Below are 18688 nucleotides of genomic sequence, written 5' to 3'. Positions count from 1 at the left end.
ACTGGTGCTGAGGGTTTGCTGGATGAGCTTTGGTTCAGTCAGAACTCAGTACCACCAGTTGTCCAGCCTGGTGGATGAGGTGAAACATGGCATAAAGAAGTGAGGTGAGAAGTAGCGACCGGGAAGCCCAGCTGCTGTGGAAGTTAGCACTGAACTGGCTGGGGGAGTGGAGACCAAGACAAGGTGGTTCAGGTGTCTTAGTCAGTTTGAGCTACTTTAACAAAGATGCCATAGATTGGGTGGCTTAGGCAATGACATTTATCTCCGGCAGTTCTGGAGGCTAAGTCCAAGATCGATGTGCTGGTCAGTTCAGTTCATGGTGAGAGCCGGCTTCCTGGCTTGCAGGTAGATGCCTTCTTGCTGTACTCAACATAGAAGGGGGGGGGGGGACAGAGGAAGCTCTCTTATTTCTCTTCTTATAAGGGCATGAGCCCATCATAAAGGCCCCACCTTCATGACCTGATTGTCTCCTAATAGGCCCCGCCTCCAAATTCCATCACACTGGGGACTAGGTCTTCCACATAAGGATTTAGAGGGGGATACAAACATGCAGTCTGTATGCAATGCTCAGGTCACAGCTTGAAGTTTCAGGAGCAAATCAGAGCATCCATTATTGATGGTCTCTACCAATCAGTAGACAAAGCAGGGTGTATGAGACTTTGGGTGAGGGTATCATGAGGTGGTCAGGGTCCTGGTCAGGGTCTCGCAAATGAGAGAGGCGCCCATGCAGAGCCCACTTCCCCTACCCAGAGTCGGGAGGAAACCCCGAAGACTGTGCCAGCTCTCCATACCCTGGATAGATACCCTATCATGATGTCTCTCATCCCTGCTTCCTCCTTTCTGTGGCCCTGGCCTGCTCCAGACTCGCTGAAGACAAAGCTGTCTGGCTTGAAGATCTGGTCAAGAGGATTGAGCAAACGTATTTCGTAGTCCTTTGTTTATAATCATTGCAGACAGCATGAGGACCAAATCAACCACCTGGAGCTTCATGGCAACACCTGGAGCTCTGGTCCAACTACAGATCTGCTCTCCACTCTAAGTGCTGGGGGCTTCATGCTGCGCGCATCACTGAATACCAACCAGAACTCGGCACCATGTGACTGCCACACGGGACCATTTGGAGAGGCAAGGCTTCCCTCAAGGTTAGAATTGATCTTTATTTTTTAAAAAATACGTCAAAGCATGTGGAGAATGAGAGAGTCGTACATTTTTTCGGCTTATCACACACTTTAAGAATGGCACGTGGCCTGGGATGCTGCAGCCACTGTATCTGAAGGATACAGGGATCTGAGACGACAGAAGTTCTTTCCACTTGTTCTTCTAATTGTTTTTCCCCATTTTAGGTGAGAAGCTTCTGAAGAGCAAAACAAAGTGTCTTCTCCATCCTCTTAGCTGTCACTGTAGCTAGAAGAGTGGTCAAGGCAGGCCAACAATTCAATCATCATTGACTATTTAAAAGAAAAAAAACTTTGCAGGCTGTCAACTTAACAGATCTCTCTCGTGCTCTTCATTTCTCAAGCAGGACACGTGGGTGGAGTTGGCTTGAAAGAAGGAGAAATTTCAGCAGTATCAGGACAGCAATTTTTCAGGGCTCCATTATTTTCCGATGCTCACTTTTCCTGTTGTCAGAACTGAAGAAGCACCAGTACACATACATCAAGATAAGAGCCGTGCTTCCATTAATGAAAGGGGAGGGCTCGCTGGGGATCAAGGAGTGTTTTACATTACAAATGGTAAAAGGGAATTTGTTTCAGGGTCTTATCTGGTTTTTGATCATCTGGACAGGCTTACAGAAGGAGAAAAGTTGGTGTTTATTTTAGAGACAAAAATTGCTTTTTCATTGCATCAAATATGGGTTGCAGCTGCTTAGACACATGGCTCTGAGAGGCAAATAGGATGAGCCTATTAAACAAAATAATCAATATACTGATTTAAAAGAGAGCAAGAGAGAGAAGAAGTGTACTTAATGCAACCCGTTTGTGAAAGTCAAGAGGACTTTCAAAATCCACATCTGATTGCCTGAATGAACAACGGCTTACAATAACCAGAGGTTAACACAGTTAATAAGTAAGTGTCTGTTCTCATTAAGAGAAACAGAACAGGAAAACAGCAAGAACCACATTCATCTGGTTCTTCTTTTCCAATGTGGGACCAAGACTCCAAGAGAGAACAAAGTTCACCTACACTGCCGATGCCAAGCCCAGCGGTCATTTGAGGCATCTGACTGATGCACGACGTTTATTAACTTATTATGGCCTCGCAGATACCTCCCCCTACCTCCCTCTGGGCTCAAACTCATGGGCTCTTCCCCTGTCTGCAGACCACCCAAAACTAGGGTGACATCTGACTGCTGCCCTGTCTCAGTGAAGCACTTCGAGGGAAAAGACTACCTTCTGATTCTCTTCATTGTGTTTTCTAGATGCTGACAAACATTTACTGAGCAAATGAATGAAACAATGAATGAATGAATGAACAAATAAATAAGCAAATGAAAGGGTTTCTATCAATATTCCAGCGTATGATCATCATCATTACAAGTTGTTCTCTTTGTGCTCGTGAGAGAAGAGTATTTTGAATCCCAAGAGCATTTTGATGCCTGTCAGTAAATATACCATACCCCACGGGTGCCCTTCAGATGTTAAATGTCTGGCTAGCCCTGGGCAGGCTGTCCTTTCCTTTCAATCCCAATCAATCTTGCTTTTTAAAAACTCCAACCATCCCTTTGTTTCTGCCTCTCTTCCATTCGTGCACTCAACTGTCTGCCTTCTTCCATCACCTTTTGGTGTTTCCATAACATTCCCCTACAGCCTTTTATCAGTTGTAACCCTTTCTATTGCAAGTGAGAAAACCCAGTCCAAATGGCCATCCAGGGCCAGGGCTATCTTCAGTCCTGGGGCTCAGATGGCATCGTGGGGCTCCGTTTCTCTCTCCATCTGTTAACTGTGTGTTCCACTGTGTTGTCCATATCCTCTGATAGGCTCTCCCCTCGAGGTTGTAAAGGATCCATAGCAGCTCCAGTTTATATTCTTCTAGGTTCAAGTCCAGCATTACAGAAAGGGTCCTGTCTCTCAATAGCTCCGTAATGAAACCCAGAATTGAGCCTCCCTCGCTCTGACTTAGCTATGTGTGTACATGTGACTCATCTCCATGCCTGCGGGTGGAATACACTGTTAGGACTGGACCCAGTCTCGCATTCTGGTGCTGGGGCTCAGTGTCATCAAGCAAATGTTAAGCACGTGAGTAAATATTGAATAAGGGTAGTTTCCCCAAAACAAACCCAGGGCATTCTCACCTCAAGAAGTAGGAATAATGTTGTGTTAATTTCTGGTGTACAACATAGAGACTCAGTTTTTTATATATACATACACACACACACACACACACACACACACACATACACACACACTCCTTTTCACAGTCTTTTTCATTATAGGTTATTACAAGTCATTGAATCTAGATCCCTGTGCTATGCAGTAGAACCTTGTAAATCGACTATACTTCAAATTAAAAAATTTAAAATTTAAATTAAAAAAAAGAAGTAGGTATGTCTACTGACAGATGACTGGATAAAGAAGTTGTGTAGTATTTATACAATGGAATACTACTTGGCCATAAAAAATAAAATAATGCCATTTACAGCGACATGGATGGATCTAGAGGTCATCATTCTAAGTGAAGTAAGCCAGAAAGAGAAAGAAAAATACCATATGATATCACTTATATGTGGAATTAAAAAAAAAAAGATAAACAAACTTATTTACAAAACAGAAACAGACTCACAGACATAGAAAACAAACTTATGGTTACCAAGGGGGAAGTGGGTGGGAAGGGATAAATTGGGAGTTCAAGATTTGCAGATACTAACTATTATATATATAATAGATAAACAACAAGTTCATACTGTATAGCACAGGGAACTATATTCAATATCTTATAGTAACTTACAGTGAAATAGAATGTGAAAATGAATATATGTATGTTCACGTATGACTGAAGAATTATGCTGTATATCAGAAATTGATACAACATTGTAAACTGACCATAACTCAATAAAAAAAAAAAAAAGAAGTAGGCATGAATGTCAGGTGGCAAAAACAACAAACACCTACTACCATCTTCAACTTGCTTCCCGGTTTTCTTACCTCTTCTTGTACCGTTGGTGCCCACAGTAGTCCATCCACTCCCCCTCTTTCTCGACCCTTCTCTGTTGACATATCAACCCCTATCAAACACACAGTGGTCCATTTTTGTCCCTGGCTGCCCTCTGCCTCTTCAGCAGTGTCTCTTTTTCTGCCTTCCTCCCCCAGTTTTCACCTGGATTTTAGCTCACCAGTGTCATCTTCAAGAAATGGCATGCCTGCTGGTAGTAAGCCTCGTACCAGAACTGTACATCTGCTGAAACTGTTTGCTTTCTCTTGTGACCACAGAATCTCCCTCATTTTTCATCAGCTTTTCCCTTCTGTTTCTATAACCCCATCAAAACCAAATATACCCAGGCTTCCCCATCCATCTTAGGAAACAAGACAAAACCACTTTCCCTCAGCCTTGGCAGCGTGCCCGCCCCCACCCTTCCCCTTCCGGTCACACTATCACCCCATCTCAACCCCTCCAGGCTTAAGCTCTCTCAACCTGTCTCTGCTTTCTTTCACCAAACTCGTTCCTTACATCCCTGAAGTTCTGTTTCTGGGGCTGTCTCCTCTCATCACCCTCCCCAAAATGTCCTCATAGTCAAAATATTTGAGTCCTCCCTTTCCCTCACTTCCCACATCCAAATTGCCCTTGAGACCTTTCCAACAGATCCTGCAAGTGTCCCTTAGCTCTCTCCCCTCCTCTCTATTTCTTCTGCCATCTCAAGCATTCTCTCATAGCTCACCCGCCTCTTCATCCTTCTATCTGTCCTTGCATCCAACACTTAGAGTTAATTCGTGAAATACTCTCCTCCTTTGACAACTTTTCCTGGTGAGCCACAGGATAAAGTGTACCCGCTCTGGCTTTGAATTCAAGACCGCTCGTCATGTGCTGTCCTCTGCTGTCAAATCCTAGAGATACTCTGCACTCCCATTGCAAGTCCCCCATGTGCTCACACTGATCCCTCCACTGGAAGAATGTTCTCATCCTCCCTTCTGTCACTTCTGCAACTGGAAAATCCCTATTCATCATTCTTCAAGGTCCCCATCCGCCATGTCCAACAGTTGGACACTAGCTTTAGCCCCTCCCCTGCATGACCGTCTCCCTGCCTTGAAGCAGGACTGTACACCTTCCTGACTGTCCCCATCTAGCATTATCACTTTGATGTCTGTTTATTTGTCATCATCTTGAAGTGCCAGACCCTGAACACCATGAGAGCTGCCTTTGTGTGTCACTCATCTCTGTCTTTTGTACCTCGCGTGGTGGCTGGCCCATGCTGGAAGTGAGATCGTCACCACCTCTCCATTCCCCAAGCTGCATCTGCTTGACTTCTCTTTCATTCCCAAACCACTGCCTCCAGATTTCTCTTCCGTGCCCTGTATCCAACCTCCTAGGAGTCAAGATCCACAGCGCCCCACACACTTCCTCATGGAAAATCAGTTCTGTTTCCTAGGGCTCCCTCCTGGATTCTGGTCTTGTCCCTTCTTCACATCAGGCTCTGCTTCCTCCCCCTGCACACAATTTCATTCCTTTCACAAGTGCATATTGTTTGCTCAACATTTTTTATTTAATAAATATCAGTTGCCCCTGGAGATCTTGCTATCAAAAGGAACAATGTGTCATTCCGTCATGGTCCCCCTCATGTCCCCTTGTGACAGGGAATCACCAGATAGTTAACTTTTTACTGTTCCCATCACCCTGGTTATGTTTGTGTATATATATTTTCACACATATATATGTAATTCACATGTATATATACACACATATGTCAGATACATGTATATATACTTTTTCAGATTCTTTTCCATTATAGGTTATTACAAGGTATTGAATATAGTTCCCTGTGCTGTACAGTCAGTCCTTGTTGTTTATCTGTTTTACATACAGAAGTGTGGGTCTGCTAATCCCAAACTCCTAATTCACCCCTCCTTCCCCCTTTCCCCTCTGGTAACTGTAAGTTTGTTTTCTATGTCACCCTGGGTTGTTTTGCAACAGTCTCTCCCTAGTCTATCCCTCCCCCTCTATATGCATAGCTAAGTAAGTGATTTATCCCGTGACCATGAGCCATACATAACTAAGGCTAGGGCGACTTTGTCATTTACCAACCAAATCGGGACCCCGAGACAGCCAACACAGGAGCTATCAATAGTTCCACCTGGGCAGCAGGTATAAACTGGGATCCTCCCTGGCCAATCAGTGTATCTGGCCTCCCTTTGACTTTATTACTAGAATTTACCCCTGCAAGGATCCACTGGTTTAAAAGCCTCCACCATCATCTGAGGTTGCCAGCACCACCTCCTCAGCCTCAATGCTTTTCAGTAATTCCTCACTGCTTTTAGCATCCAGTTCATCCTCCTCTTCCTGCAGTTTGCCCCAAGTCTGCCTGAGCCAAATTCTTTGTTCCATCTGCTGTCAGGCAGACGCAGGTGACTTCTGTTCCCTTTTTACATCTCTTCTTCTGCCAGTCTTCACCTGTAGGAACACCTTCCCTTCAGAGTCCAATTGACTCCTCTCCTCCTAATGGAAATCCAGCTTCAATGTCATCATCACCAGGAATCTTGCCGTGACTACAAAGACCCAGTGGGAATGAGAAAATATTCCCATGCAAAGCCAAATGTGAATGTTGCCATTTCCCTGCAGAAAGAAACCCAGGGAGAATAAAATGTGGGGCGGAAATTACGACGTTTATCCACATAGTTTCATTTACACTTTCTCTTGTAAGTACCTTGTGCTTAGGATTCATGTCTTCTGTTTCAAACACTAGCACGTGTGCATCATGACAGTAATGGTATCAAGGTTATCGAGGGCTTTCTCAAATAATTAATGCACATTCAGGGGCAGCTTCTGCATGTTTCAAAAATAAATAAATGAAGTTGCCCAAAATGGTATTTCCGGGCTCAGAGCCACCAGAAAATATTGATCGTTTCCTGCCCTCGGTGGCGTTTTTCAACTTAACAAATGTTTTGAAAAGTCTGAGCATTGTTGGAGATGGGGCCCGTTCCAGCATGTGCCCGAACACTTCTCACCTCCCAGCAGAAGCTGCTCCCTCTTCTGGTCAACACGGAGGGACAGGGCCGGGGGAGCACTGGCCTCTCCCTCTCCCTGGAGCGCACTGAGGTGGAGTGTGAGAAAGACAGTTCGTTTTACTTTGGCAAGACAGACACCAAGATGTGATAGGCTCAACTCAATTATCACATTTGGTTTAATCAGCTTTGTGAGGCTCTCACACTAATCAGAGAGTCAGAAAATGCCCACCATCATTCGCAGCCGCCCCAGAGGCTGAGAACAGCCCCATCTTTCTCTGACAAGCCCGCACCCTGGCAGCGCTGCCTCCCCGGAGCCCCGGCCCACCCCGCTCCTGTCAGCTCCACACCGGGGAGCCCAGCCAAGCCGGAGAGAAAGGAGACGGCAGTTCGGGTCATTAGAGAGAGTTGCCAAAAAGTGCTCAGAAAATGAACAATTAATTTCGGCTGTCAAAACAGATACTAGAGGAGCCCAGTTAGATTGCAAGCATTTTTTCTCTACCAGCAAATCCAAGGCTTTGTCGGTGATAAGAGATGGAGCAGATTCTGGGGATGTTTGTGAGACAATATTACATAGTGGTTAAGACTGCCGTGGGCTGGGGGATCAAATTGCCTGGTGTGGATCCCAGCTTTGCTTTTTTTTTTTTTTTTTCCTGGCTGTATCCACTAGCATTTAATTTAACCTCTCGGAGCCTCGGTTTGCTTATCTGTAAATTGGGGCTAATACAAGGAGCCAGGGGGAGATGGGGGAGGGGCGGGATGCAGGGAAGAAAACACTTAGCGTTGCCGCTGGCCTTTTGTAAGTAGTCAGTTGCTGTTTGTTTTTAAATCATTCTTGGTGGTGGTGATATTATCACATAAAAACTCCTGCTTCTCTCAGAAATTGATGGGTTCAGTTTGTTTGGTCCCCTTTTCCTGGATGATTAGTACTCTGCCCAAATTTCAGAAGATTTTCTGAAGATCGGTTCCTTTGGGGAACCCTCACTGGTAAGCAGCGATTTATTGACTCAGTAAAAATGTTCCCTGTGAATGTAAAACCTCAAAGAAAAGAGAAATATTTTTTGTTGCTGTTCTCCCCCGGTGAGGCTGCAGCGCAGATGACACATACATAAGTAAAATGGAATTTGAAAAGCAAGAGGCAGAGTATTTTGAAAAATTAAACGCTTCTTATAAATCTTTACGAAAATGCATCTGTGTCAACACAATAAAAATAATATCCCAGCCTACTGGTTTTCATCTTCTAGCCCCCAGTAAGCACTCACTCATTAACCCTTGCACTGCTGCTGGCGGGAGAGGAGACCGGACTGCTACTGCTTTAGGGCACCCATCCTCATCTTTTCTCCCGTCACAGGTCACCATTTTCCAGATAACTGAAGAAAGTGATATCTGAAGGCACGTTGTACAATAACGCTTAACAATATTAAAGATAAATCATCTTCATCATTGAGAAAAATAGGCAATTTTTCTGGTTTGTTTTTAAAAAAAGCTCACCTTACATTCCTGGCTCCTCATTGCTTCTCTACTCCCATTGATAGGACCCACTACTAGGGAGAATGTATGCTAACACGCTTTTTAAAAACCTTGCAGCCTGGTAATCACGCCTGTTATCTCAGAGACCGAACTATCTTCCCAATATCCATGTCCTGCCTTCCACAGTTACAGTGCCTCAGTTTTATATCCAGCATTTATGAGCCCAGGTAAAAGATGATGTTTTCCACCCTCCCTTGTAGCCAGGTGACATCACATGACTAAGTTCTAGTCAATGCAGATGTCAGTAAAAGTGTTATGTGAAACTTCCAAAAGACTCCATGATAGTTGGCACTGCTAAGATGGGTGTGCACCCTTTTTGCCTTTCCCTCTTTCTCTTTCCTGCTTACTAGAACACGGATGTGATGACTGGAGCGCCAGCAGCTACCTTGAACTATGTGGCAACCTTGAGGAGGGAAACAATATTTAAATGATGAAAAGATTTCCTGATGACTAAGATAGCACCATATAAACCTTGAAATGTCAAATTCCAATTCTTTTTTTTAACAAGAAAGAAAAAAACATCTGGTTTGAGTCGTTGTTACCTGGGGTTTTCTGTTTAAGCAGATGAACCTGATCCTAATTGACACTTTTTTTTTTTAAATCCTTTTCTGTTCCCAGGATGAATTGTCTGCATTGTCTCATCTGACTGTCCTCAGAGTTTATTCCACTGAAGATAACAACAAGGTTTATTATAATGCTCACCCCATAACTTTAAGATAGCTTATTGAAATGCAGAGTCCAGGTGAGTTTGCTCTGCAGGGTTAATAAGATCCATATTAAAACTTTGATTCTCCAAAGACATAGTTCATTTTAGATAGGGAAAAAAAAAACAATAATTTTGTAGCCTCACACTGCCTACTAACATGACAACCCACCTCACCAAAGTGAGATGTTAACAGGGTGGAGGAGGAGGAGTTGTGGCTCAATGGGAGAGTGCATGCCCAGCATGCATGAGGCCCTGGGTTCAATCCCCAGTACCTCTAATAAATAAATAAGTAAATCTAGTTAACCCCCCCCCCAAAAAAATTTTAAAGACAAAAAAAAAAAAAATACAGGGCAGATGGCTCACTAAAAATTCCAGGGAATGCCAATTTTGTATGAAGGAGATCTGCTTCCTCCTCCTTAGCATATTGTTCAAATCTCTAATTATGCTTACCACGTTGTGCCACAACGATTTTAGCTCAAGTCTTCTCTTTCACGGAGACTTTCCTCTTAAGTCATTCCTAATGCCAAGCACGGCACCTGGCAAGTGATAGATGGCAAAACAACATTTACAACTCTTTCATGAGTAAATGATGTCCCTTAAAGAAGACTAGTTCATTTGAACTATCATTTCCATCACCAGTCAAAATTGCTGCAGTTTTCAAAAATTGATCTAAAAACAGTATAATAATCATTTATAGTTACTGAGTATTTCTACATACTAGGCCATTTGTTAAACTTGAAAAAAACCCTGTGAGAGAGACGTAACATATGTGTGTGCATATTTCTGTGTTGTATCTCTGTCTGTGGTCCATGCTTTTAGATCACACATACTAAGAAGCCGTGTCATTTGGGGCCACGATCACTGAGAGACCCTCCCCTCCATCCCCTCCCCGACAAGCCTGAACTGGCTTCTGAACATCACGTCGAACATACTTTTTGGAAGATACATTTGTTCCCTAATCTACCTTTAGGAGCAAAATAACATACGAAGTTATTAGGCACTCAAAGCTTGGTCCATGACACTCAGCTGTTACCATTCATAAAAGTTCACCATTTTTCCCATCTGTAGAATAAAGATCAAAATGTTAAATAATGAACAGGTAAACGGTTTAAGATGTGGGGCAAAAGACGCCATTTGAATGCATATGCATTATTTACAGAACTTCACAAAACCCACTGGAAACATCCATGTAGTGGAATACTGCTTTGGGTTTTGCTTTTTAGTATAGAAAATGTCACAGATATCACTGACACTGTAATTGCTTGGAGTAACTTGGTCTTTCCATCTATCTCATTAAAGATCTTTGGTCCAGAGGCTAAGGAGGTTTCGGTCCTTAACTATGGTTAACCTGGCTGGTTCTCACCTCTCTCCACTGACCACTGATCAGAAACCCAGGTCAGCACTGCATTTCAGAGTGAGTATACCTTGGCACCTACAACTAACTTGAGTTTTTACGTATTTCCCATCATTTATAAATGACACTAAGGTGTCATATCATGACACTGCCTAAAGTAAGCTAATGTACAGCAGCGATTGCCAGCATTTTGGGAAGCCAGAGCATACCCTGAAAGTGGTCGTGTTTGTGTAACACAGCGGGACAAACAGAAGAGTCTGCTGTTGTGTGTAGAAGCAATCTGCTGTAGGCTTTGCCTGCCCCAGACCCAATGTCTCAGCACACCTGTCATCCTTCCAGGGCCCATTGGTTACAGAGCTCAGAGCTCTAACACTATGCATTTATATTATATATAGTAGATGGAATATAGAAAGATAGGGAATATATCTGTGGGTGTATAATCATAGGCTTATTTATACATCTGTAAGTGTCCATGTCTAAATACACACACAGCCTAATAAGAGCACCTGCGATCGGAAAGTTAAGGCTGAGATGAGCTCTTCTGCCTATGCCCTTTCCCTTATTAGTGCTTTCCCACAGGAGGAGGAGTTCCTAATCTCATCGGTCAAAGTCAATTATTTGCCTTCCTGGCCAACATTTCCTTTAATATATGCTTGCTCTCTTCTTTCAGTTTAACCTTCTTTGATTCTGCGAGTAAGTAGCAAAGCCAGGTTGGCGTGCATTTTCAGTTCTGGGAGAAGGGAGTGGAAGGCTTTAGTCTTCCAAACCTCAGCCTGGTTCTCCGGTCAAGCTTTTCCTGGAGAGTCTGCACTTCTCAACCATCACTTTAAGGACTCTTAGTTTCTTTTATGGTTAACTGTACCTGTGTGAGAAGCTCTCAGGCCTAGGAAATCTCCAAAGAAGAGGAGGTTTAAGTGACAGGGTTGGGTCCAGGCCTTAATTGCACACTATTACAAGGCTACTTGTTGCTAACCAAAGAACAGCAAATATGCTCTATTGACTAAGACAACATTTTCTAGTCTCCCTGGAAGCCAGCTGTAAGTATGTTCTGGCCAATGAAAATTAAAGAGAAATGTTGTTTGGGACCTCTGGGAAGGCTGCTTGAAGGGAGCTGATCCAGCTGGGAAGAGACTCCCCCCCAAGCCCCACACCTTCTCGCTTTCTTCTTTCTTTCGGCCTATTGTGGTGGCTGGACTCCAGCTGCCATCTTGGGCCCTGAGGCAACCTTGAATATGAAAGCTGTGCACTAGAATGGTGGAACAAACAGACAGAAGGCGTCTCAGGCTCTGAAGACATTGTGGAACCCTCATTAAACCCTGGACTGCCTATCATTAAACTTTTCTCCTTTCATGTGAGAATTAACTTTTCTTATTTAAGCTACTCTTAATCTGAGGGTTTCTGTTAAATAAAACTGAACAGGCCTAAGTGATACAGCCATCTATTGTTGCCAAACAGTTATCTCAAATTTCTAGTGGTTAAAATGATTGATACTGTAACTGCCAACACCACTGCCATTATCTATACATTATTTAAGTAGCAGAGAGTCGAATCTCGCCACCAACCACAAAATCCACCAACATCTCAACAAGAGTAAGCAAAGTTTCTCCCATTAGATTTCTCCCATTAGATTAGTTTCTCCCTCACAATCTTGACTTATTAAGGAAGATACAAATTCCTGACCATTTCTCTGCTAGAGAACAAGGATGGACTCACAAGGACCCAGGAAACATGACCATAGGGTGACCACCTGCCACCTGGGTCACACCAAGACCTTGGAAGACACTAATGTGAAGGACCTAGATCCCCCTGTACCTGCACCCCCCTGCTAGACAAAGAGCCCAAATTCAAAGATTTGGGATAATCTGGAGGAATTTGAAAATACTGTGGCTGCTCAGATGATGCCTCAAATGGGTCTTCTTCAAATACTCTACTGTCTCATTGTTCAATCCAGGACACTCTCCCTGCCAACAAGACAACAGCAGCTACCAATATGCTGGCTAAGAAGCTACTTTCCAATTAATACAAATAAGCTTTAGAAAACAGAAAGTTGTTTTTTTTAATAAGACAATTATCTGTTTTTTTGGAAAAACCATTTGTTCACTGCAGTGGCAGGAGTTCTGGCTCAAAGGCGACTCATTCTGAACAAACTTCAGTAATCAGGTTTTAGTAAAAGCTGAAATCTGGAATGAATACATACAGTATTGTTTAAGCCTAAACTAAACATTCTTATAAGATAAATTTTGTCCATTTGTTCTGGACAGCAATTTTAAAGTGAGCAACGTTAAAAATTCTTTCGGATGTAAATAAACTATGAACTGAGCCCTCTAACCAAGGGCATTGAGTAAATTGAAACCTCTGCCATGATTTGAATGCTATTGGTGTCCAATAAATATTTATGACTAGTAAGGGCAAAAATAATTGTATAACTCAGAAGCTAGTTGTCTCCATGATTTGCTCAACTTATTAGAGATTTTAGGTTGAAAAATGGAAGTAAGGGAAGTTTCAAAATTAAAACTGAAACTCTGAGACTTTTAAGACTATCTCAACACGGTCAGGTAAATATTCCTCCATGTAAATGACTGCATTCGTTTCAAAGGAAAAGAGTGAAGACATTTGGCAGTCCAAGTACCGCTTCCTTCCGACAAATTGGAGCACGTCATTTCCTTGAACTTACAAAAGAATTCTAACAAAGTGGGATCAAATCAAGAATTTAGAAAGAAAAACAGTTTCAGGCACAACTGGCTTGTGTAAGTCACTTGGTATTCCCAAGTAAATCATTAGGTCTTCAGGACAGAGATATAAGATTCTCTCTGTTCCAAAGAGGGACACTCAACCATGGAGCTGCGGACGTCAGAATCTCTACAACAGGGTTATATCCCATTCCATCACTGCCCTGGGTCAAGGGTAAATAATCCTGCTAAACTTGTTTTAAGGTTCCCTGGACACCTACTGTTGGTTTCCTAGATGTTTGAGGAGCAAAAAGCATATTAACTAGTTTCACATTCCTGCTACTGAATAATTATCATGCTTAAGAACTCCCAGTAGAGGTAAAGGAATAATCACTTTGGGGGAACTCTGAATTTTTCAAAAACAAAGTTGCATCCAGAGGTTCTAATTTCCACTCATGTGATCACCCTCAGTTACATCTGGTGAATTCTGCCTCTAGTCACAGATGACACTAATATATAATCAGCATTTATTAAATTCTTTCTTTTTAAATCGAATGCACTTTATTACTAATAAATTTGGACTTTCTTGGAAGGGTTAGCGTTACACCCTTTGTAATTTTGAACATCTGAATGGTGCAGAGAACCCAGTTTGCAAATGTTGCTCTTTTCCCCATTTCTAAACTTGTAATCCTCTTCTCCCTACTTCTTCAACAGTTATGGAGGAGGGGGATTACCTTTCAGAGAATTTGTGAGTTGGAAAGAAAAAGAATAAGCCATTAAAAGCAGAATTTAGGTAGAGAGAGCAGCCTGCCTTTAGGAGTCCACAAAGTCTTAGAAGTTCAGCTCAGTTTTGGAACTTCCTTTACCTCTAGTTCTATTTGTAACGTTTCCCAGAGCCTCAGACAGAGCCTGCCAGACTATGGGAACTTAACTAAATAACAGCCGAATGACTGAGCAAATGAAAGTATGCCCTGGATTCTACCAGATTCAGGCCTAGCCCCTCTTGAGCAGCTGATGGAACTCTCCAAGCCCCTGTTTGCTCATCTGTAAAGCAGAGCGATCCTAACTAGAGTTTTTGTAATGATTACCTAATGAGAAAATACTAACAATAGCAATATTAATATTCCCACGGACTACTCACGCGTAGCAACTGTGTTTCCCTTGATGCAACTTGGGATTGTGACCATAGAGCCAGACAAGAAACGAGGATGTGAAGCTTCTATTAGATGTCATTTTAATATCTGTAGGAGTTGTAGATTTTCCAGACAGGAAGAATATAGGGGAAAAAATTCAGAATTCTGATAATCAGATTTTGATGATAAAGTTGAGAGAGGGTGTGGAAGAATTATGTAAGGGTAGATGAATTCAACAAAGTGGCAGTAAAGTAAATTTAAAGTCAAAACTGAAAACAAAGAAAGTCCTAAGGTCATTAAATAAATGTGAAATCTAATTAATCAATGAAGAAAGTTAATCACAATCTAAATGGGGAGCATGGAATTCAATTTACACAAATCAGGAGGGAAGATGAGTTAATAGCCTCTCTTGAACCCTAGAGAGATCAACTTATAAAAGATAAGGGTTTGGGGTTCCTGTTGTCATGTGACTATTAAAAGGCGGTTGGCAGGTTGGTCAGGGTCCCAGGGAGAATCCATCTCCTTTCTCAATCGAAGCATCTAGTAGATTGCTAGCCACAGTCTATTGACATGGTCTCCCCACCTTGCTGGTGACACTATTCTTTGTCAGTAGTGGGTTAGTGTTTTTAACCCATAGAAATTTTGGAATAGAGTGCAAAGATTAAGTAAATCAAATCTAATTTATGAGCACTTTTGTATTAGGTTCAAAAATAGTTGGTCAATCATTGAGACCATCTGTATCTATTTGGTATTTTAAATGTTTGCAAGTTTTAAGAAAATGTAGTTTATTAAGCTGTTTAACAGGTTAGCCTTCTGACATCAATGTAAATGAGGAACTGAGTAATTAACTTTAGTTCCCTGGTGTTTAATCAAATAAACAGCACTGAAATGCTTCATAGAACTTAAGATTCATCATCTTTAGAGGTCTAACTTAATAGCCTTGCTTGGAATGGTTTAAATATGTAGGAAGATTTTTCCTGTTAGAGAAATGTAAAGGGCTTTGGGGGGAAAATGAACATATTAAATTGACAGAAGCAATGTGCAATATTTAAAAGAAGTTTATTAACTAGGTTTGTAACCAGAATTGATTGATTAAAGGAGGTTGGTCCACTCAACTTGAGTTGAAGAAACAGAAATCAAAGGCTCCCTTAAAAATATTTGTTAAAATTACTAGATTAACAATTAGAAAAGGATTTGTAAAAAAAAAAAAAAAGGATTTATGAATTTATTCATTCAACACATTTGTTGAGTGTGTGCCGTGTGTTGGGCATGATTCTGGATGCTAAGAATATTGCCATAAACAAAACAAGGACAAAAAAAATCTTTATGGGGCCTACATTCATTAAACTTATGAGCTTTAGGGAAAAAAACTAAGTTATTAAATGTTTTGCTTTAATACAGTAGATATTAATTAATACAGTAGTTAACTATAAATAGTCTCTTTATTGCACAAAAATGCCCCTCGATGGACACCAAAGAACTCACATTGATAAATATCTTCATCCATCCTTATGTCGTTAGTGCCTAGCTCTCACATGCAACTCAGAACTGTGTATGGCTTAAGTGCTGAATCCTCCTATATTGACTTTCACATCACTTTCACATCACTCACAAGAAATCTGAGTTAAGCAAGGTTTTTTCCCTTAAACTGCAAATGTCTTTAAGGTTAAGGAGCTAGGAGATATTTACATCTTGATGTAATTCAATCAGACAGTGTTTCTTCCAACATCTGAGTTAAGGAATAAACTTTCTGATGGAGGGAAGAGAGGAAAATAACTTTGGGGATGGAAATATTTGTGTAGAAAAGGGAAATCTCTGGATTGGGGCATATTAAAGGGCAAGGCTGGGAGTCCTCAGGGCAGTTGGGAGGCTGAGGGAATTGGGTGAGAAGTATAGAGAAAAGGGGAGGAAAAAATGCAAAGAATTTTCAACTATTTCAAAAAGAACCTCCACCCAAGAAAGAGAAAAAGCCTCTTTTTGTTTGTTTGTTTGTTTGCTTGCTTTCCCAGGTGATTATCTGTGCCCAAAATCCATGGGTCAAAATTACTTTGTTAAAAAGTTCCATTCGGGTAAATTAAGCTTTTGTAAAATGACCTGGAAAATCAAAGGAACATGGTTCCCAAAGGACAATGTTTCTCAGTTCTAAAGAGCCCACTTACCACCAGCCTATTGAAATATAACCTATCTGGAAATTGACCATTATTTTGATAACCAAAATTCACAAAAACCACACCCAAGGCAGCTCCAGAAAACTGCAGAGAATCCACAGAAGCCCAGCAATGACCTAAACTGTGTTTGCTGAAGGAAGCCCTAAGTTGAGAACTCCCAGAGTTTTGCAATCCATACCCATTTTTCAGCTTCCCTATCCCAGCAGTCATGATTCACACATTCCAAAACTGCAGGCAAGGCTGATGGCTCCTCCTCCACCAACTGGCCATCCCCAATAATGGTGGCTACCTGTAAGTTCCCCACCAATTAGACCAGTTAGGGAGCAGGTAGGTATCTCAGGGCAGAATTGTATGGTGGTTAATTCCGCAGGCTCTAGAGTCTGAAAGAACTAGGTTTAAACCCTAACTACCACTGAGAGGTTAGTTAAACTCTCCGCACCTCAGTTTCCTCATCTGTAAGATGGGGATTATAATAATACCTATGGCATGGAGTCTTTGAGGGGTTTAAATGAGATAATGTAGGTACAGCCTCTTACCTGACATATAATGAGTGCTCAAACTTACACTTGTACACCAGCTCCCTAATTTATAGCAAGTGAACAGACAGAACACGTTACATCTTGCGCTCCCGGTATGCCATAATGTAAATGATAATCGTGGACATCTTGGCTGGCCTCAGCAACTTACAACTTTTTGCAACATTAAAGAAACTAAGAAATATTCCAGTTCCTATTTGGGCTCTTGAGATGCTGGAATGAGTTACAGGCTTATAAACAATGTTCTAATAGTTGACAAGGATTTGGCTTTAATCTGGTGAATGAAAATTGCATGAAAAGAGGGTTATGGAAGAGTTGGGAAGAAAAAGTGCAGTGCTCTGAATGATGGATTTTAAAATAATCATCCGTGCCTTTTCAGACATTCAGTCCGGTACTGGACCAAAATACCACTGACAGTAATTCCTTGAGAAAATGATGTTCCTAAATAGATACATATAAACCAGGCTGATTTATTAAGAGGGAAAAATGAGTTTAATAATACAGTATTAGACTGCGTATCATCCAGGAAAAGTGTACTGTAAAAAATGTTTTGAATATTCATTGACTTCTGGTAACTTTAGTGTTGTAAATACTTGTATTATAGTGAGGTAGACAGTTAAAAAAAAACCTCTCCATTAGACAGACTTAAAATTTTGTAATAATATTTAAGAAAATGATAACATTATGAAAGAATGAAATATCTGATTAATGCTTAACTTTGTACAACTCGAATATAAACTTTAAAAATATTAGAACTTATAACATTTGAGTGCATATAACGTTTTGTACATTAAGATGAATTGCATGCTGTTCATTTCCTCCTGCACTTTCAGTCACCTTAAATAAACAAATATATACAGCCTTAACAGAACAACAGTGCATCCAAAGCAAATGTGCATTTTAAATTATTTCTCCTGGCCAAGTCTCTCTCTTTTTTTTTTTCCACTTAGCATTTTATATTAGCATTTATTCTCATTCTCACCCTTTCTTGGACAGTTTGTAGTTCTCTGAACCAAACAAGCAACAGGTTTAGATTGAGAGAAAGCAAAACCACTTCGGAAAAACAAAAACTTTATGTAATGGTTGGTACAAGTTCCCTTGTTTAAACCATTTTATGGTCAAAATTGAGAAGGAAGCTAACTCTTCAAAGGGCCTACTGATGAGCAATGTTTGAAAATAATACTGGTGCAGGCTGGGGGAAAGTTCAGGGTTTTGGCAACCTGGGGATGGGGTTTAACTTGCACCGGGCTCTTGCCTGCTTCCGGAAGATGAATTCCACCCCTGCCTCCTTTCTCACCACCCTCCCCAACTCCCAGCCCAAGCTCAATGTAACACTTTGCTCTTCTCACAGTTTCTCATTACTAAGTTTTAAAAACATTGCCTAACTGGTAATTACAATCTGAAAAAATTCTTTGGGGGGAGCCCTGGGCTATTGCTGGCT

The sequence above is a fragment of the Camelus dromedarius genome, chromosome 20 (assembly GCF_036321535.1).
Source record: "Camelus dromedarius isolate mCamDro1 chromosome 20, mCamDro1.pat, whole genome shotgun sequence".
In the NCBI taxonomy this organism is placed as follows: Eukaryota; Metazoa; Chordata; class Mammalia; order Artiodactyla; family Camelidae; genus Camelus; species Camelus dromedarius.
Note: the sequence above shows the minus strand (reverse complement) of the source record.